The sequence below is a fragment of the Phalacrocorax aristotelis genome, chromosome 1, assembly GCF_949628215.1.
Source record: "Phalacrocorax aristotelis chromosome 1, bGulAri2.1, whole genome shotgun sequence".
Lineage (NCBI taxonomy): Eukaryota > Metazoa > Chordata > Aves > Suliformes > Phalacrocoracidae > Phalacrocorax > Phalacrocorax aristotelis.
In genome coordinates this window covers 123,079,016-123,100,835 of record NC_134276.1, presented here as the reverse complement: position 1 = coordinate 123,100,835, position 21,820 = coordinate 123,079,016, and the positions used below count along the sequence as shown (strand labels likewise).

The following is a 21,820-nucleotide window of genomic DNA, read 5'->3' as shown; positions in this document are numbered from 1 at the left end:
TGAGATTGTTGAGTTTATTTATACTGTGCCTTGTGTTGGTTCTTAAATACCAGGCCATCATCTTGCTACAAACCCCCAAGATGGGGATTATTTTACCTATGGGGTTGTTTTTTTCTGATTATGTGCTACAGGGAAAATAACCTTTTCAGATATTTAGTCAAGAAGCAACGTCTATCTGCTTAACGCTTACTGCCCAGCTCTGTCTTCATGGATCATAAAACTAGTACACAGCTTGCTGCTTGTTACAGGCCTGTACAGACAGGTTTGCTGGGGAAATTTAAGGCAAGTCAGTTGAACAGGTTAGCTCAAGAGCTCTGTTGTTCTGTCCCTGCAATGGAAAAATACGTGGAGATTTGCAGTTATCTGTATCAAAAGCACTCATTCAGTTATTTCACCAGGAGGGCAATGCCCCCTAGAAACAAGCCCTTAAAAAGTGCTTTGAAACCTCCAAGTGTCACTAGGCATTTGAAATAGAAATGAGCAGTTATCTGACACATTTTTCAGAAGTTGTACTGACAGAGGAAAGAGCTCTGCTCTAAACTTAGTCTCCTGACCGCAGGTGTGGACTTCCGCAGTATCTGGGTATTGTTTGCTGAAGCTGTGACCTCTTACCTGGCTGTTTTGTGATGCTGTTGGTTTTGGCATGTGTGCTGTGAGAACTTTAATCAGCTGTAGGGCATATTAATGTAGGCTTTTAAAAGTGCCTTGGTTGTGCAAACAGTTTGACTGATTACCTGAAGCCCATGTAGTTTCAGTTTTTGGAAATACTGTGTGACAAATTAAGTGGAAAGCTACAAGGAAGAATTGTGGTGTTGCAACACAGCATCATGAAAAAGATGGGAGGAGGTGGTAGACAGTATTATTAGCCACAGAAGTCTGGAAGATAAGTTAGTGTTCTCTTTTCCTTCGCATGTTTTAAAGAACTGCAGTAAAAGTTGCTGTATGATTAAAGGAAGAAGCAAGTGTGTTTGACAATAAAATTATTTTTCTACGTCAAAATTAAGGAAACCAGTTAAACTTGCAGTACAACAGCCACTATACTAATAGCATAAGAGACTAAATACCCCTGCTAAATCAATCTGGGAGAAAAAGTAAGAAAAACCCCATATAATCTGTGTCAGGACTTGAAGCAAATGTACAGTGAGAATTTTTTATTTTAATGGCAGAGGATTGATACATATCTGTTGTAGCAATGATGGACACTCAACATCTTTTACAAGTAGCTCTTGCCTGCCTTTTGATTAATTAAAAGTTTTCTTTTAGTGAGTGGTAACAGTTGTTGAATGTAAGCTGCATGCTTTAGCGTCTTGCATGTATGTTAGGATGTAGGGAACAGGTGTTCCAGGTTCAAGTTTAATCTAAAATTTCATGAGGGGACACACTCTCATGTAATACTGGGAAACCCAGAGTGCCAGAGAGCTGTGCTCATGTGGGTCAAAGAGTAGGTTTGAGAGTTTGTGGTTGGAGAAAAGTTGTTGGTAGATGAGCGTGAGGTTCATCTTTACAGGGTTGGTGAATACATGAACAAAGCTCAATATTCTTTGGGTGTTCATGCTCTTCTGCTGTGTGAAACTGTTTTCTAAAGCAAACAAACTATTGCACATTTAAAGATTCTTATGAAAATTAGCCTTCCAAAACGCAGTTCTCCAACATTATATAATTAACCACTTTTGGAAACAAGGAAAGACAGATTCTTGAATGTATAATTTACACTGATGTCACAGAATCCATAATTCAGGAGTTAAGGGATGGGGTTGTTTGCTCTTGATTGATTGTAATTGCAACCAGAGTGGGAAAAAAAAAAAAGGCAAAGAGAAATTCTAAAGGTAATTTTACCATGGAAGAAAATAGACCATGGCACTAGTATGAAATTTGTTACTTTTATCAATGTAAATTGACCAAATCTTAATATTTTATTACAATATTCAGTGTTGACATCAATCAGCCTTTGACCTTCTCTCTTACTTCATGCTGATCCACGCTTCCTGAGGCTGTTGTATTTTCAGCCCCCCTGAGCAGCTTCAAACAGCAGTTATTTGAGGGTGGGGGAGGATGAGCATGCTGGAGCTGTCAGATCTCATGCACACCAACTCTGCAGAAAGAGGGAGATTCATGGCCCATTGTGGATTTTGTTGCAAGCTGTGGTAGATGTGTAATTAGAGGACACAGGGTTAGCTGCCACAACATGCTTGAGCTTCTTGTCTTAAACCAGTCTTGTGACAGGGAGTCCTGTAAAACTAGTGTAATACAGACGGGAAACGGGTCTGTTCAGATACAGAGGGAACGTTTGAACTGTCTTGTTCATAGCTGAGAAGTTGTTTAACGGCAGATTTGATTGTAGTTATATTGGATATACAGTGGCTTAGAACAAAAGAGGAGCACAGGACAAGAACAGACATTTGTACTTGGGCAGTTGTGCTGACTTTAGACTGTTATGCTGATATTTAGAGTGAGAATGGGCTTTGCCCATTAAAATGACTAATAAATCTTTCTATGGCACAGTGGAAATCCTGGGGAAAGTACCAGGGGATGGGTAAAAGCCATTGGGCTTTCTTAGTAATGGTTGCCTTTTGTGAAGCACAGGTGTTTTGGGGTTTTTTTTTTTTCCTCCTTTAGAGGAGGGAGGTGGCTGGTGGACACAGAAGGGGCAGAGTCTTCTCATTGACCTTTTGGTATGAATCAGACAGGGTTGGCAGGTCTGGGAGGAGAACTGATGACATTTCTGCAGGAGGCAAACTTCTGTTTTCAGTGACTGGGGGGAAAATAAGAATGATTCTGGAGTATCCTTCTTTCAGAGCCCTTCCTGAAGCATTTTCTTCAAAAGACCTATCTGAACCATGATACGGGTAAATCAACTTGCCCCAGTGCTTATAAGGGAAAGATTTATTCTGTGGCATATATGGACAACGCAGGAACTATGGAGGGAGGGCACATTTTAGTATTCATCTCTTGATATTGTCAAATGGAGAAATGAATTATGTGATGATTTAGAGGCGGCCATGAAAATAGCCTTAACAGATGGAGAAGTGTTGCAGTTTGGGGACTGGAAATTCAAACATTGACACAAAGATCCCTGAAATGAGAGATTCGCTGTTAGACAGAAGAGCTTATGAATTAGAGGAAAAGCTGTTGATCATTTTGGGGTCTGAATCTTGTCCTCTTGTAAGGCTGTAGTGTTCAGAGTAGATTGCTTGCTTTCCCTTAATGAAGGCTAGCAGCTGTTTGCAATGCTGAATTTAAGCCCTTGGAGATATGCATTAGCAAGCAGTAGTACTCAAAAATACATGATAAATGAATGTTGTATGGCTGCTCATTCAGCGTATATGCTTATGTGATGGCCATGCACAAAGTAGGATTATAAGAATATATTTCACTTCAAGGGAAAACAGCCATAATAGCCAGCTGGGAAATGCGGTAACTGATCCTGATCACCCTCCCCCCCCTTGTTTATTTGGGTTGAAGTCTGTTGTGTGGCAAGCAAGCAGTTAAAAATAAAACTATAAATAATTGTGTTAATCAGTGTATAATTTATCTTTGTATTTGTTTATTGCCTTGAGTACTTGATTAGACAGCTCTAACATACAATTAATCAGTAACCTTCAGTGTTAACTTCTCAGCACTGTTTAATTAATCGGTTGTGTTGCAGAGGCTCTGCTGGGTAGGAAAGCCAAGAACTGTGCCATGTAAACACTTTTTTTAATGTCAAGTGAAGGTTGAGATGTGCTTTATTTTTTTCCTTTATTAGCTTAATTGAACTAATCAGGCTTTCAGGGTCTAGGCGACAGCTCTAGAGGCAGTTTTAAAAAATAGACAAAATACATGGAAACAATGTGTCGTATAAATTCTGGAAAGTTTTGTGCCTTAACTATTATCGTAAGTCTTTAAGTGTGCTGATCATCACATGCTTGTTAAGTACCAGTACAAGGTAAAGACCAAAGTGAAATCAGTTATATTATGGTGGTAGTTTATTTCATTAACACTGACAATGTGAGGATTGATTTTTACCTTTTCTAGACACAGAAAAGCTACCTGCAGATCTATAAGTGTTGGAGGGTTTTCGTCTTGGTGCTGCAGGCAATTACTGTAAACACAAGTATTGATGCATTTTGGGCATTAGATCTGTGTGAAAGAGATTTTAAAGTCCTTCCGCAGATATCTAGGAGAGAGTGAAGATGTGGGTTCTGGTTCTGGCATTTTACAAAGAAGCTATTTGTCAAAGTTAAGCCTTGCACACTTAGTGTTACTCAGACCCTCAAAAATACCATGAATGCAACAAATACTAGTTTCAAAAGTGGCAAGTCTTGATTACCTCATAACAGTTATGTGAACTTGGAAGGAAAATTGCACATTTCAGTCTTAATACTTTGAATTTGGTTGAACTTATGAAGATCATATGAATGAAGTACAAGTGGAAGTGCTAATGTATATACGTGTGTTTCTGTGAAAGTGCCGAAAGAAAGAGCAGGATGAGGACTGTAAGAATAGCCCGTCTTGATAACAACAGACACAGTTTTGGGTATACTGCTCCCAGGACACCATTTCTAGTAGTAAAATTCAAGAACATGTGGCTTATAGCAAGACCAGAGGGCCTGCACTCTTGTAAGACTACAACATAGATGACTGCTCAGAACCCTGTCTTTTGCTGGTAACAGAATGATCACAGTAAGACTGCAGCATATCACCTGATTTTTTTTTTTTTTCCTTTCATGTTAGCTCACAAAGGAAAAGCAAATATATGTTTCAAACAAACAAGGAGAAGCAAACAATGAGCAGCAACCCCTCCTAAGATTTATGAAGGCTGAAATCAGGAACATCTTGAAGCAAAGGATGGTGCCCTAGCAAATGTTGACCCCAGCTGGTCATATAAGAAGGAATTCATAGGCAGCATCCCATATTATCTGTGCTGCACACAAGAGATCCTGACCAGACCGTTTGGACACATGTGCCGTGGTACTTCCAAGTCTGCAATTGCAAGAGTGTGAGTGAGTGAAATCTGTGAGAGAATGGAGGGAATAAAATCAACTTAGAGATACAGTAAATAAATATAACTTCCTCTTTCCATGTGACCTCCCATAGAGTTCTCTTACAGAAATTTTTCAGTGGGACGATAGATGGGAATTCTTCACAGAAAGAGAATGAGAAATAAGTGGCAGTACTGACAAAAATGCCAGACCATGAACTGCAACAGTGAAAAGGTGGTATTGCAAAATCAATGCAGCTCCCTCTCAGGGTAAAATAGAGGGGTCATCTGTCTTCTTCCTAGCAGACAGTCATCCACATCAGCTACAGCTGAATATGTTAAATGGAAGCCTCATCCAAAAAAAGTATCAAGCATGGCACTGCTAAAAAAGACCAGTGTCACTACTTGTACCTGACAGTTGGGTTGGGCTGGAGTAGAAAGGTTGCTGTCTCTTGCACAAAAAGCCAATACTGTCTAGGGGTGGGAGCGGAGAAGCCTTTTGGTAGTAGTAAGCTAGTTATAGCTTTACCTGTGAAGGAAATATTCTGCTTTACCCTTCCTCATTCAAAAGTATGCTATTTAGTTAAAAGAAGAATTTGGACACTTCTTGCATTTGTTCTTTTCAGTTTGGCATTACCTACAAAACTACCATATATTCAAATGCAGGATTCCATCTGCCAATATTTAGCTCGTGCACTCAAGTGTATATTTTTCTAACGCTCATTGAGATTCTGCAGAGTAGACACTGTTTATTCATTGCACACGTCTGGTGGCTTTAGGTAAACTAAGTAAAAAGAGGCTGAAATACTGATGATACTATTTTTCAGCTTAGTCTCTATTTCCCTGTGCTTTGCTCTAAGCTTCAATAAATACCAAACTATTTCTTAGCCTGAAAGTTCATATTACATTATTTTTCTAATACATGGACTAATCTCAAGACATTGAAAGGCTCGTTACTGCTGTAAGTCTGGATACAGTGACCACTGCTATCAAGTGCAGCTCTGTATCTGAATTCCTATGGCCCCAAGTATATGACTGAGCAAAGTAGCTAAAACAAATCACTCAAGTACTCAGAGACTTTAAAGTCTAGAGGCAGCTTAAATTCATTTTTCACAAATCCATCATGTACACAAGATTTAATACCTTAGAATTATAAAATTGTTATTGAAGTAGACTTAGAATTACTTTTTTTTTTTAACATGGATGCTCATGGACCAGCTAGGGGTACTGTTTTCCTGGTCTGTGGTTCATGAATAAGGAGAAACTGGTTGGTGATGTAATCAATGACTAGCAAACATGAATTGATGGAGCTCAAGATCTTGAGGGTATCTCAGGTGACCTGGCAAGTGCCTGAGGCTGACATCCCCCCCACCCTGCTCCAAGCATGAAAATGTTTCTACCTGTTATTCAGGGAAGCAAAGTAGATATATCACAACTGAGCTTCAGTTTGAAAGGGCAGCACTGGGGAGTTGGGAGCAGGGGCAGGCTACAAAGGAGGAATTTAGAAATGTTGCATGGGCTCATAGTGATTGTGGTAGGAAAGCCAAAGTCAGCTGGAGCTGAAAGTGAAAGGGCAACAAGGCAGGCTTCTGCCACTGTGTGAGCAGTAAAAGAATAAACAAGGAAAATGAGAACCTGTTGCTGATCAGGACAGGTGATTCGGTGATAATGGACACAGATACGAAGTCCTCAGAGCCTTCTTTCTCTCACTTTTCACCAACATCTCTCAGAGGTCTTGATAGACAAGCTGACCACAAGCTATCAGTGTGCCCTTGAAGCGGAGGGCAAACACTGTCCTGGGCTGCATTAACAGGAGAATAGCCCCAGGTCAAGTGAAGTGGTTATTCCCTTTACTTGGTACTCACTAGACCACATCTGAAATCCTGCATCTGATTTTGGGCCTGCCAATACAAGACAGACACGGATAAACTGCAGCAATTGTGGTGGGGGCCTGCTGTATGAGGAGGGGCTGAGGGAGTCGGGCTTGTACAGCCTGGAAGAGTGGTGGCTTTTAGGGACACCTGAAAGCAGCCTCCTCCCTAGGAGGAGGTTCCATAAAAGACAGCCAGGCTCAGTACTGAGGTTCAGAGGGGGAGAATAAAAGATGGTGGTCTTAAATAGAAATGGGACAGCAAAGAAAACAAATACTTTCACTGGGAGGGTAAGAAAGTTTCAGTGGGAAGGAGCAGGTTGCCTGGAGAGGTTATGTGGACTCCCATCGTTGGAAGGTTAAAGACCTGCCTGAATAAAGCCTTGAGCAGCCTGATGTGATCTCATGGCTGACCCTGCTTTGAGCAGGGAGCTGGACTGGAGACCTCTTGGGATCCTGTCCAACGTGAATTAATCTGTGATGATTCTGTGTAATAGGTTAATCTCTGCATTATTGCCCTTCCTTTGCTTCCCTTCTTTGTTCCTAGTCTTGATGTTGGGTATATGTGAAGATTATGTGAAATGTATTTTAAGGGAAGACAAAGACCCTTTGAAACCCTGGTTTCGAGGGTTTGTCCAATAGTAAATTGTGTTTGAAAACTAGGCAATGCTGGTGCAATGTGATATGCTTGGGGTTAGTAGTCTGAATTGTGACTTTGTTCCTAATGGCAGCCTGTTAGCAATATACAATCCCAGCACAATTCAGTGATTTCCTTATGTATTTAGGAAATGTATTGTGTTCCCCTCTGACTTTTCTCTCCTCCCATACTTCGCTACAAAGGCCTGTGTCACAGCATACATTTCTTGTTGACACAAAATAGCAGGAATCTAATATGGTGTACTTGGTAGGCTGTGTAACATAAGCATTAGATACCAGACACACTGGTGCCAAACTAACTAACAAAATCATTTATCAGATCACTTCAGGGGTTTTCCTGCGTTTGCTTTACCACTCTTTGAAGAGTGATGTAATAGGCTCTGACTGACTTCTTGTCAGCAGGGAATACACAATACGATGTCTGGCTTTTGAAATCAAACCTCCAAGGGTAGGCTCTGTGCAGAGAGCTGTAACGTGACTCTTGAATTCTCAGTATAGGCAAGTCCGCTTTTATAAAAAGGCAGTTTAGTATGAATGACAATGCAAAGCGCTAGAACTCAACGCTCACCCCCCCCCCCCCCCCGGAGCTGTTTCTAAGGTGTGCATTTTTCAGAAATGGAATGACTTAGGCCAGGTCACTTCAATCATTCAAAGCAGACAAGGTGGAGATCTTATGCATATATACCTATATACTGTATAAGACAGTTGTGTTTTGTCAGGAGAATGCTCTAAATTGTTGATCTTTTTCCAGTGTGGCCTCTATTTTACATATGAATGTATAATTGTAATGTTGTCTCTCCTAGCCAGCTACGACTTCTTTGTACCTCCCTCTAAGAACCTTGTATGAAAACATCAATATAAGGAGAACTGTACATACCTTTTGATATATTCAGTCTGCAGGGATCTCTAAAGCCCTTATTTTCACTGACAAACAGATCATCTAAGTAGTTGCATTGAAATAAACTGTCATGCTGGCAGGTATCCTGTGCTTTGTCCTTCTAAGGAAAAAAAAGTACACTTAATTACCTGTTTCTTTGGTGTTTTTTTTCTGTGGGTTCATGACCAGAGACCTCTGTTCTGGACTTTTCTTCTTGGGCAAAAATAATCTAGCGGGTTGAGTTTGAAAGTCTTTATGCTAGAAAACTGACAGGTTTTACTTGCAAATTTGTAATTTTTCAATTGTTTAATTCCTACTCCTGAAACTTTTGTTATTTCAGGATCTTCCTGAGAAATTGTTGCCAATTGCAATAAGAAATGTCACTAAAGACAGCAGTACTCAACGTTTTCTAAACATGTCAGTAATTTTTACCTTATTGTTCAAGGGTATTATTTTGAAGTTGTGTATTTCGGTTGCTATATTCTACTCTCATCTGGATTCAACATCAAAATAAGGTACCAAGTGTTGTACTTCATTGCTAACCATCTGCCAAAGCTGAATTATGGTGATTTTGAATGACTGGAGCAAGATTTTCCTGTGGGCTCAGCAGTGTAAGTTGGAAAACTAATTTGGCACCATAAATGGATTTGTCACCACATGGGCACATGTAGTCTAGAGTCTTATACCAGCCTTGCTTTCAGACATCTGTAGATTATCATAAATATGTAAGCCTGTGTTCTCCAATTCTTGGGCTTTAATCTAGGGATTGTGAGATCTGGACAGGTTTACTATTCTGGGTCATCATTTTGTTTCTCCTTCTCGAAACGAAGTTTCACACACTGTGGGCTTACTCTTGTGCCTATTTAGAAAACAATGAATGGCTTACTACATTTGAAACAAGGGGAAGTTAAAGTACCCGATAACTGCTGGAACTAATGCAGTGAGGTCAGGTCCCATTACCGTCATCCTACAAATTTCAGTCTGTTAAGTAACATTCTTACCGCTTAGCTTTTGGTAATTAGAGAGTCACCATTTGCATTCCTCTTCCAGCTGCTTTGGAAGTGGGAAGACCTAGGGCTGCCCAGGCTGCTAAGGGATGCTGTCTCCCTGTGGTGTGTGTCTCCCTGACACTTCTAAGCTCCTTTAGTCGCACCTCCCTTTTCTGCTTGCTGGTCTCACTGATGTCAGGCCAGTGGTCTGAGATGTTTGCAGATATGTTTGTGTGTCTGTCAGTCTGGTGACCCTGTACATAAACACCCTGGACTGTGGTCTGGTGTGACATCTAAAGTTCCATGTTTGGTTGCAAATTCATTACTCTGGTGGATATGAAGTCCAGGCTCTCTAAGCTCAAACCTCAGTAAAACAGTTTATTTTTCTTTTATTTTGTTCAGCTTCTGTGTCTGAAAAATAGAAATGCTAATACTGGTCTTCCTAGGTAGCTTATATAGATATAGCAAAAATGCCTGTAAACTGGTTCATTCAAAAAATCTTTGTTATTTAAAAATAAAATGGTATGAAATATATATCAAATACATGGGGGTCCTTACGTGTGCAATTTTTATATTGACTTCAGCATTTTTACACTACACTCGTACACGTTTTGCAATTAATTTTAAATGGAAAAAAGGATGAAAAGGCAATTTTTACCCCTTTGTCAGCTAATTAGTTTTCTCCAGCATCGTCGAAACCAGTGTAGCACATGTGTCATGTTGTCTGCTGGATTATAAAGCACAATGTAATTAATTAAGATTAATCTCTCTAGAGCTAGTTTCTAGATCAGGTGAAACTTCTGGCCTTGTCCCCTGCTTTGAATGTGTGTATGCACTTTTGGTGGGTGGAACAGGGAGATCTACAGAAAACTTATTTTCATTTTGTTCAGAGTATCTGGTTTGTTGCTTGTGGAGAGAAAAGGGCAGGAGGAAGAGGGAACGTGGTTGGATGAGGTGTCTGGTTTTCCTTGCCTTTCCCACTCTAGTTTTGGAAACTTCGTGAGGAGGTATGGCCTGGGCTCATCTACAGAGAAAAGAAGCAGTAACAGGTAGATCAGTATGATACAAAGAGTCCAAAGAAGGGCAACGAAGCTGGTGAAGGGTCTAGAGAGCAAGTCTTATGAGGAGAGGTTGAAGGAATTGGGGTTGCTTAGCCCGGAGAAGAGGAGGCTGAGGGGAGACCTTATCACTCTCTGCAACTACCTGAAAGGAGGTTGTAGCGAGGTTGGTGTCGGTCTCGTCTCCCTGGTAACAAGCGGTAGGATGAGAGGAAATGGCCTCAAGTTGAGTCAGGGGAGGTTTAGATTGGATATTAGGAAAAATGTCTTTATTGAAAAGAGTGGTCAGGCATTGGAACAGGCTGCCCAGAGGTGATAGATTTGCCATCCCTGGAGGTATTTAAAAGATGTGTAGACGTGACACTTCAGGGCATGGTTTAGGAGACATGGTAGTATTGGGTTGGTGGTTGGACTTGATGACCCTAGAGGTCTTTTCCAACCTTAATGATTCGATGATTCTATAAAGCAAGACTGGGAACAAAGGACTCCCCACTGAAGCTCCTTGATGCTTACATGACCAGACCAGCTAATGGTTGATCTCCTCCCAGATAAAACTAGGAGGGTAAGTGCTTCCTGCCCAGAAACAGAGCCATAACAGATCAGTTATGCTTTTGAAGTTCACCAGTGGGAGATCCCTAGCGATTTTGGACAGCTGTCTCCTGGAGAATTGATCACTCAGGTAGTCCCACTGCATGAGCAAATTAATTCTGACAAGGTCACATATTAGTGAGCCAGTAAGTATGCAGTGTTTTCTCTTGATTTGCTTTTTGGCATCTCTCAGGGAGCAACCAATGCACTTAAAATTGCCCCAAAACATTTTTTCTTTTAAATTCCTATGTAAAGTTAGACTTCTTTTAGTTCACAGTTTTTATGATAAAGGAAGACAACTGTGTCCCAAGTCTCTGTAGAGTACTGCCTCTTCTCTCCTCTGATTTCCTTAAGCATTTCCCATGGTACTGGAATGAAGGGCAGGGGAGTGACAGAGTTAGCCTCCAGTCTATTTGCTCTCATTTCATCTTCAAGAGCATGTATCTTGATTTTGAAATAAAGTGTGTGATTTTAATGACCATAAAGGATCGATTACAAAACAGCTATCTACCCAGTGAAAAATAAAAGCCTATGCAAACCCACTGTATCCCAATCTGTCAGTCTTTGTGATTATCTTCTGTCATGCACTCAAGAGGTTTGTCCAAGACACAGGAGAGAGATCCAACTCCTCTCTGTGCATCTAGCCCTTCTGGGAGAAACTGCTTTTATGCTGTACCTCAACCACTGAATTTAAAACCTGAATGAGGCTGTGAAAGACAGCCAGGGTAAAGTCACACCCCTGAACCTTTACAGTCTGTTGTCACATACCTTGCAGAGGTAGCTTTCATACTCCAGAAGGGATGTAAAATACAGCGGTCGTAACAAGGATTTGTTTGCTCTTAGCTTATGTGCAGCTCTCACAGAATAAGTGCAAAGGTGTAAGGTAGAAGGAAATAAAACTCTGGAGAGAGTATATGTCTAGTGACCTTAATACAGTATGTTGATATAATCTGCATCAATTCTGCTTTTTCCCAGCCTTGATTCTTGGATGGCAGTATAGCTTATGCTTGAACAATCTTATTCAGTTGTTACTTGTTTCATTGTAGGAGGAAAATGCAGACATAGGTCAGAACATGTAACAAAATCCATTTTTGTCCCAGCAGTATTATTCTCTACCATCAAGTTGAACAGAGTTGACAACACATGGTACCACATAAGTTATCCTTATTTGTATGGTGGGGGGAAGACTGTTATTTGTATACATTACTTTTGTGATCTCCCTGAAGAAAAAGAATGGCAGCATTTATCCTTCCCTGTGAAGGGTCACATATCGGTTAATAAAGTTCACAGAGTTACTGATACCAGTGACAAGTCAGTCAGTGTAGATACGTGAGAAGATTAAATTCCTATAAGCGTCCCCCAGATCAGTAGGTATCAGCTGATTTCCCTGTTCAGTAGAGTGGATAGATGTCCATCCAAATACCTAATCTTGATATTCTGAGGAGGCAAAATACCTGGGTAGTAAATAATACAGATCCTCCTGCCCCCCCACCAAAGGGCAAAGGATGTACCAATGCACTAGCAAAACAAATGTGATCAGGTGTTGTGTTAGTGCAGTCTGCAAAAAAGGATCTGTTACAATTAGACATTGGTCTGAGAGAGGTGATAGCACATTTAAACATCAAAACTAGATGTTTCTTGGCTGTGTCTCAAAGCAAGTTCCCTCAGCTTTTCACCACCTCGGGAGATAGTCTTCAGTCATAATCAGTTAGGGTGATCTTTCCTTGAAAAAATGCTAGGAAATTTGAAAATTCATGTGTATCGGAAAGAGCTTAGATCAGAAAGAGAAGATCATGACATTTCAGAGAGCCAGAAGCTCTGTAAAAGATCATAGAATCACAGAATGTCCTGCGTTGGACTCATTGAGTCCAACTCCTGTCCCTGCACAGGACAACCCCAAATTCACAACATGTCTCTGAGGGCATTGTCCAAATGCTTCTTGAATATTGTCAGGCTTGGTGCTGTGACTGCCTCCGTGGGGAGCCTGTTCCAGTGCTCCACCACCCTCTGGGGGAAGAACCTTTTCCTGATATCCAACCTAACCCTCCCCTGGCACATCTTCCTGCCATTCCCTTGGGTCCTGTCGCCAGAGAGAAGAGATCAGCACCTGCGTCTCCTCCTCCCCTTGTGAGGAAGCTGTAGACCGCCATGAGGTCTCCCCTCAGTCTCCTTTTCTCCAGGCTGAACAAACCAAGTGACTTTAGCCACTCCTCATGGTTTCTCCTCTAAACCTTTCACATAAGGAGTTACTGTCACTTAAGGAGTTACTTATCACAAGATGAGGAGTAGTAGCTTACAATGCTAAAGGGAGAGCATGTGGCGGATGACTATGTTGTTTGGGATGGTAGATAGAAACAGATAAATATTAAAATATTTTGTTGATATTTCTAGCCTCACCAGAATGTTGCTAGATAAACTTTGTCCAAAAACAAGTGAGGAAAAAATGGGGATTTTTCCTTTGAAGCAGAAAGTGCCTCTGTCCTTTCTGTGAGTTACAGACAAAAAGATACTATCTTTTTTTCCTCTGTTGGAGAGACATGAATAGAAAGGAGTTGTTTTGTTAATCCCATCTTTCCCACAGGAACAGAATTTCCTTTTAAAAATCAGCTGTTCACAAGTTCTTAATTGTTGCAGTCTTAAAATTATAAACCGACTTTTTTCTTATTTACTTTACAACCTTTATTTACTTATTGTAAGAGCCAAATCTGCAGTGTCACAAATGTTCACTAGGAAATTTCATTGGTATTTGCTAACAGCGAAATTGTGTTACTAATTCTAGTTATTATTAACGGAAGCTATTAATTTGAAGAAGTAACATAAATGATTGCATCTTTTTTTAATCTTGGGGGTATGGTAGTAATTCAAAAGTTATGTAGGTTTTTAACTGAGATATCTAGAGAATCTGTATATATGGGTTGCTATATACGGATGTGTCAATGACAAAGTTTTCTACATTGATGTCATTGTTACATCTTCTAAACACTTCGAATGTTTTAATACTGCAGACTAGATGAAATGCCTGTGTGGTGTTCTGTTTTGTATTCAATGTCTGTGAAATATCTGCTGGTCTTTGGGGAAAGAAATCCATCACTTACGTTATCTGTGAAAAGTAATATTCTCAACACTGATCTATGACATGATTTTGCAAATGCCTGGTTTTTTTCCTAGTTGTATAAATTTAAAGATATTGCTAGCTCTTGCAGCAAGTTGTCAGCGTTTTTACTAGAAACCTTTACTTTTTGCCTGCAAAAATTCTAAAATACTGAAACTGCATATTCAGCATTTCAGCTTGCAAACAAGTGACTCTACAAAATCAGCTTGAATATTTGTACCAGTGCGATAGAAGTGAGGATACTTATTTACAGGCATGTGAATGAAAACCAGGTAAGTGAAGAGTCTTTCAGGCTCTATAATAGTGTGTTGTTACTTTGTGTATGTGGACCTCCTCAGATACGCAAAGTCACTTCATTGTACAGCTAAGGGAGGAGGTCTGCTGCACAAGGAGAACTGGAGCCCTGGCAAGTGTGGATTTGCTGGGTAGCCCTGTTCTGTAGGGAGCACTTTTGGTAGCTTTGGGTGTGTAATGGTACCGTCTGAGGCAGGGCTGGGAACGGTAACAAGGTCATGCACAGTATATTTGACTGTCAGCTTCTGCTGAGAACTTCTTTATAATGACTGTTGTCTGTGTGGGGGGTTTTGTTGGTTTTTTTTGTTTTGTTTTGTTTGGGTTTTTTTGTTGTTTTTTTTTTTTACAAATAGTTTGAGTATTCAGATAATTAATCCTGTGAGTCACAGGAATTTAGCTGACCGCTTGGGGATGTGTACATCTGAGCCAGCTGTCCAAACGGTGTTTTTTCACAGTAAAGAGGGTGTGATTCACTATAAGGAAGACCATTCATTATCAGTTCCCTAGAAGTACCTTCTCCTCTGAACTAAGCATAAAGGTGATGGTAGAGTGGTATAAAAGCCCATACTGAAGGTAATTACAGTTAGGTGAGATTAGTCGTACCTGAGATTACTGCTTTATTAATTTTCTTAGAGTAAGAAAATGGCTGTAGATGGTTCTGTTGGGGGTTACAGAAATACAGTGCAATAAATATCCTAAGTTTGAGTTTTATGAGTTCTGTGTTTTAATAGCAAATTAGTCAGGAAGCTTTACACCAGCATACAAAAATCAGTAAAATTTTTGAAATGCGTACTTAGCCCTGATAATACTTACCTTTTAAAGTGAGAAAAGTGGGGGGTGTAGTTTAAAGCAGTTCTTGAGGAGCTGAAATGGCAATTTTACAGCATGAATAGAAAAGGCAAGAGTGGTAGTGTGTTCAGATGCGTTTTTGTTGTAGATTTTCTGTATGCTTTAGATACTGGTAGGAACAACTTATTTGTACAGCTCAAGAAGGACTGTTCATGAATCAATTAATTTGCATGCTAAAAAAAAAGAGATGATTTTGATGTTGCTAAAACACACAGACAGCAACATTCACAACTTACTAAACCACAGTTTCAACAGATATACAAAAGATGCTGGTCTCAGTAATTTTCTAAAAACCTTAATACAGAATTGTGTAATGTCTTATAGTACCCAAACGTCTCTTTACAGATTAGGAAGCTAAAGATCCTCAAAGTATTTAGTGATTTAATAGAGTCAGAAGAAATTCGGGTTCTTAAGTTTTTTCAATGTTGTTTAAAATTTTATTTTACAGCATGAAACAATTTTTCATGGGACCTGTTAATTTTGTCAGTGTTTGGTATTGCATCGCATTCAGTTCAGTTAAAAATTTATCAGTTATATTTTATTGTCATCTAACCTCTTGTCATTCAGTTGCTTGTACTTCCTCACTTTTTTTCCTGATAGTTTCCTTGCCAATGCTTTGTTCGTATCTGCTTCTTTCAGTGGTATTTACGAGAGGAACCTTGAGTAACAAGAACAGGAATTTCAGATTGCTCGAGTGACATTACTTAAATAGTAAATCAGCATTTTTTCCCCTCATTTTTATTTTGGAGATGTATTTCATTTGATTTGTTGCGGATTGTGTTACAAGAAATGCTACTACTTAGCATAATAGATGCTATGGCTAGTGGTAGGTTACGATACCAATGAAGTAAGGCATTCCTTCATACGAACTTCATGGTATAGATTGTGTCCTGTCTGCATATGTGCTAGAGAATGACTCCTTTCACGACCAAGTGTTAAGTTCTTGGCTTCATCTTTTGGCTGCAGAGTCTGTTTCTCTTGCTTCCCAGTATCAAGGTCAGAATAGTTTCTCACAACCTCAAAAGATGAAGTGCCCTCCCAGCTGGTGCTCATGTGTTTTGGAGACTGGCAGCCCAGGCATCTCTTACACTACTGGTGTAATTGTTCCTAACAAGTAGATGGTGATCCTGGTTTCCTACTAAATGTCTTTGATAAAATCTATAGAGGTGGCCACTTAAAGTGCAAATAGCGCCTATTTTAGCAATCAGGTGCGGAGTTCAGGGGGAAAAAAAAAGCCTTCTTTCACGCCCTGAAGTCATATCTCTTTCTTGTCTCTTCTTTTTTCTTAAAATTCTCCTTTTAACAACGCTGCCATTCAGAAGGTCTTTCTTCCCTGTGGTCTTAATCTGACACTGAGTTTCTTAATGGAACCACCATTGAGCCTTCTAGTCTTGATTGGTTGTAATTCTTCTCTTTCCAAGTGCCTTTCCTGTAGTTATTTGTTCTGCTCAGAAGTCAGTGTTTCAGATCTTTCCTTACTCTTCAGGAGACAAATTTTCCTACTTGTCCCAGCTGTTCTTTTTGTAGTGTCCTAGGATTCAGATGAAAAGTTAACTTGCCCTTCAGTTAATCAAGGCTGTGTTCTGCTTCTGTTCTCATCAATATCTGGAGCATCTTAGCTGATTAGGAAATTGTTAAAACAGATTAACCTTAACTGTAGATTAAGGACCTAAAATGTTTGTTCGGGTCCTGGAGGGAGAGCCTTACAAGTTTAAAAGAACAACCTGTCCTCTTCAGTTAATGGCTAGCTGCTTCTTGAAGAAACTTTAAGATTGACAAAGCCTTAATTAAATTGCTTGAATTCTCAGGTGTTGACCTGATCCAACATTCATTGAAGTTGATTGATGTCAGCAAGCTTTAGACAGACCTAAGTCTAACACAAAAGAGGGATTGGAGTACTGTCTCCACTGTCTCACAATAATTATAAAACAGCTCAGCAGCTTCTTTCTGTCTCTAGCTGGAAAACAGTACAGTGGCTTGGGTTTTGCACCAAATGGCACCTGAAACACAGGGCCTTTAGGATGCTTTGGTCAAATCTGTGGACCTGTGTCTTCGTTGGTATTGTTATCTCCATGTTGTAATTAAAACTCTGGAGCAGGAGGGTATTGGGTGGTTTTGAAGAAACTTTTAAACCTTGCTTTTACTTTCTGTTTTGAAATTATATTAGAAGATGTTCTTCCTTCAGTGAAAAGACTTAATAAATGAAAATCAGTGAAAATGAAAGGCCTCTATCAGAGTCAACACCTGTCTGGTATTTGAGTGTTCTTCTTACAGTTGTTAACCTAATTTGAGAAGGAGTTAGACAAAAATGTAGCATTTCACTATAAATGGTCTTAAGAATTGGCTTGACAGGGCCATGAATAACCTGATCTGTGCCCTTCTTTGAACAGAAAGAAGGTTGCCCTAGATGATCTCTAAAAACTCCTTCAGCCCAGACTTTTCTATGAGTGTGATTTTACAGTATCTTCAGGTGCACAGTGGTTATGTGTCCACCCAGAGCTGGCTAATCCTAGAGATGTGTCTTTGACTAACTTTCTGCTTGTGCTTTGCTGTATTCTCCACCTCTTCCAAAAACCTCAGTATAAAACAAAGTTATGAGTGATGCACACTGGAAGAATTGGGAGTGCTCCTTCTGTACTCGGCAAGAGCTAGATTTTCAGAGCACATTACTGTTAACATTCTATGCCTGCAAGCAGCAAGTGGAAGTCCAAAGGAGCACTGGGAGCCTTGATGGAGCTCCTGGCAGACATGCCAACAAATACAGCGGAGTGAAGAAATAATTCATTACTTTGTTCCTTTTAAAAATTGTGTGATGGGCCTTAGACTATAAGACTGTTTAAAATGACATGGAGGACTTCAGGTATGTTTAACAGCACAAAAAAAAAAAAAATGTATTTATACAGCTTACTTTCTTAACAATCTGTTTTTAGAGTGCAGTGGAATTATTTGGGGAGGCTGATGTTAGTGAAAAAGCACGTGGGTTGAGTCTATAACAAGTCCTATGTGAGGTTGTTTTTTATCCCCCATAATGTCCTGTCGTGTGTTCCTTCCAGATGGAGATGAGTCCAGTTCAGGTTAGTTTTTAGCTGGGGAAATGGCAGGCTGAGTTATATCCTGAACTTTTATTTTACGTACACAAAGAAGAAATACTTTATAATCCACTGTTTTCTGCAGCTGGGCAGGACAAAAAGAGAACAGTGAGAGAAGCGTGAGTATTGCAGTTAATAACTTGTCTTGTGGATCCTGCAGTGGATTGGGGGTTGTCTGATGATACCTTGCAAAAGCTAGGGAAAATGCTCTTAACTTAAGCACGTGTGTCTGTTTAACATACACCAAAGGGCCTATGCTTTTCAGCTGGTTCTGTTTGGCTTGTTTTCTAAGATGAGGGACCTAAATTCCTGGAGCAAGCTGAAGAAATCCACAACTAAGGTTATCCATATTTTAAATATCTTATTACAAATCCTTGTTCAAAATTTTTGATTAAAAAAAAAAAAAAAGTAATTTCTAAGTGTGTGAAAGGGTTTTGTTTCCCGTCTTCTAGGAGCCTGAGTTATCTTCAGATAGTAAGAAAAAATTATTTGTTTATTTTGACAACTTGCAGCTTTGAATTTGATGAGTTGAGATGGATTTTGGTTAGGGTTTTTTTTTTCTACCTCTAGATATATTATTTATGATTTTAATTAATGGAGGATTCTATGGGTTTGCAACAGATTGTAGAATTTCACTTATCCATGACAATGGAATTTTAGGGGATGTTATGTTGTGTAGAGACATAATAATCATAAGTAGCTGTGCAATTGATTGTGCTTAACCTTGGGTTGCTGAGCTGGATATCTTCTCAGAGTGTGATTGAGGGGCAACTTCAGGAAATCAGATTTTTCCCATCGTATGTCACCTTGGTCACCCAAAAAGCAATACTGACTCTCTAAATTTATGTTAATGGGTGTGCTGTCGTGTTCCATACATAAATATATCTCTGAATTAACATTTTTGAGAAGGAGTATGATTTATAAATGTTCTTTGTTAACAATTAACTGCATTAAGATATATCTGTGGCTTATTAAGGCGTACTGTTCTGTAGTGCCTGCTACTTTTACTTATTCTGTTAAAAAATAATACAGCTATTGTCTAGGAACAGCTTTACCAACCCTGCTTCCCTTTTTGTACACTTTGCAGACTGAAAGCGTAAAGTTGAGACAAATGTGGTCTAAAAATAGCGTAGATATCTGTGGTAAGCGTTCAGACCTGTAGAGCAGAACAGTACCTCACTGGGTGTTCTGTTGAATCACTTGCTTATGGTTGCTCATCCTGCACCAAAGGATGCAGATTGTGCATCCTTCCTAACAGTTCATTTTTCAGCAGCCCTTGGTGGCGGCATCCATGGGGGTTTGTAACAGGGGACCTTACAGGGAGGTGCCATTTGTGTAAGCCAGACCTAGAGAAGCGTGAAATAGCTATTTCTCCTTAGTGTCTGTTTTGTCTGACTTGACTCGTCCGGACCCAGCCTCTAGGCTGTCGCAGAGCTTGTGGCTTCAAGCCCTGAACATAACAGGTTTTAAAATCTCTTGCACCTGTGAAATGTGCTGTCCCTAGGCAGAAAGCTGTCCTTGCCTCTTACTCCTTCCCATCTCCCTCAAGACACGTTTTCACTGCTTAAAACAAACCAACCAAGGTACCACAGAAGCAGCATATTTAGAATTGAATTCCTGGGCTGATCTTGTTAGAGAAGGTGATTTCAGTCTCTGGCCCCTTGTATTAGGTGGATCTGCCCCTTTCCCAATTTCATGCCTTGGCTTGAGGAAGACCATTGTAAAGAGTGAAGTTTCCTATCTGCAGGTGAGACTGTGAGAAGCAGGTGTGACCTGTTCCGCAATAGCATGCGCACCGTGTAAAGGTCTCTTGGCAAACCAAAGAGCCCCGTCGCAGTGGCATGTGGCGTGCCAGTCCTAGCTCTGCAGTACAGCTCTGCACTTCGAAAGCAGATTGGTGTCTGCTCACTGGATCCTACTTTCCATGGCTGCTTTTAAGGACGGGGAGGGTGTGGGGAGGAGAGATGGAAGAAGAAATGTTTTACCTTTTGTCTTTTCCCTCTGCTATTTGCTTGTTTTGCAAGGTGTTTGTGGCAGTCTGCCTCCAACGATGTGTAGCGCCTGGTAGAGTAGAGGCTGAGCCTTCAAGTTACTTCATTCCACTATAATAGTTCTAACAATGCCAACGTTTGAAATGCAGAGAGAAATTGTAGTATCTTTTATCTGAGCAGTATGAAAGATTGCAAATCTGCTATAACAGATAAAAAATAAGCTGACATCTCTATAAAATCATGTAGATTATATGTGTGTTTTAATGCTTGCTCTGCTGACTGCTTTTTGCTGTCACATAATTTTTGAACAGAAAATATAAAAGCAGCTGAAGAGGAGTAATTCTGATATTTGCACATAGTGATTTTATGTATAGGCGGAATAGCAGTAAGTTGTTAGAAGAACTGATCAACGTGCTATAGTGGAAAAGTTATGAATTCTTGCTTTCTGTAGTTTTGTGACAGGCAGCCCCGTCAAATCAAATTGTGTTGAGAACATGAGGTTAATACCTAGGAGACCCAGGATTGCGTTTGTAATGCAGTGTATCAGGGGTTTAATTTTCTAAGTGGCCATGCCTCCAAGTGACACTTACAAGCAGCACTTTAAAGCTGCTTCCTCCCACCTCATGTTTCATGAAAAATGAGCTGAAATCAAAATCTGTTTTGTTTTTCCAAAACAGAAAATGGCTTTTTGTTTTCACAGTTGGGCACCAAATTATAACAATTTTTTTTCACTGATTGCACTTAAAGCTAGAGATTAGAATCTCAGAAGCAGTTTATAAATTCATATTTCAACTTGCAATACATATAGTGACTTAAAGAATCACCTGAAAAACTATTGTGTTTGTTCAGTTTATTTATTCCCCAGATATATAATGCTGACATGTCATAAAACCCCAGAAAAATATTGCAGAATTGTTAGTATCAGACTAATTTCAGATTTTTCTGTGGAAACTGGTGAATTTTTCTACTAACAGTGCATTGGCAGGATGTTATTTTGCAATGCTCGTTAGAAGCTGGGTTAAACAGCATGTTTCCTGGATACTTCGGAGGCAGCTACTCCTGTAGTATATATCCCTAGAGTGGAAACACGAATCAGCCAAAGGGGGATGGGTGCTGTAATTGTCACAAAGGGTTGGGTAAAATTTAGTGTGCTTCGGTGGGCCTGGGCCTCTGACATTGCTGCCCGCATTGTTCCATCTTAAACCTGAATGTGTTGGCCTGTTTTGGCAAAAGTCAACAAAATTACTTATCTCTCTTGGTTTGTTGTGAAACAAGTAATTGATCTGAAAGCGGCTGAACAGAGAGTGTCGTGTGAGTTGCTTGGTGAAGACCGAAGGCAGGAGAAACGTTTGGGCAAAAAGGCATTTGTTTGTCAAGGTTTCTTTTGTTCCCAAAGCACGTGGGTGTTAGCAAGTTATTTATTGTATATGTTTAGGTAGACGTTATGTTTTAAAACTAGCCTGGTTTAGAATTCGTTTTGATTTTC

The 21,820-nt window shown here is 39.9% G+C and overlaps 1 protein-coding gene across 5 annotated transcripts in view; it reads left to right on the top strand.

The window, feature by feature from the left end:
• ALCAM (activated leukocyte cell adhesion molecule) overlaps positions 1-21,820 on the top strand; it is a 119,396-nt gene that overhangs the window by 36,563 nt on the left and 61,013 nt on the right. The gene's annotated exons all lie outside the window — the stretch shown is intronic.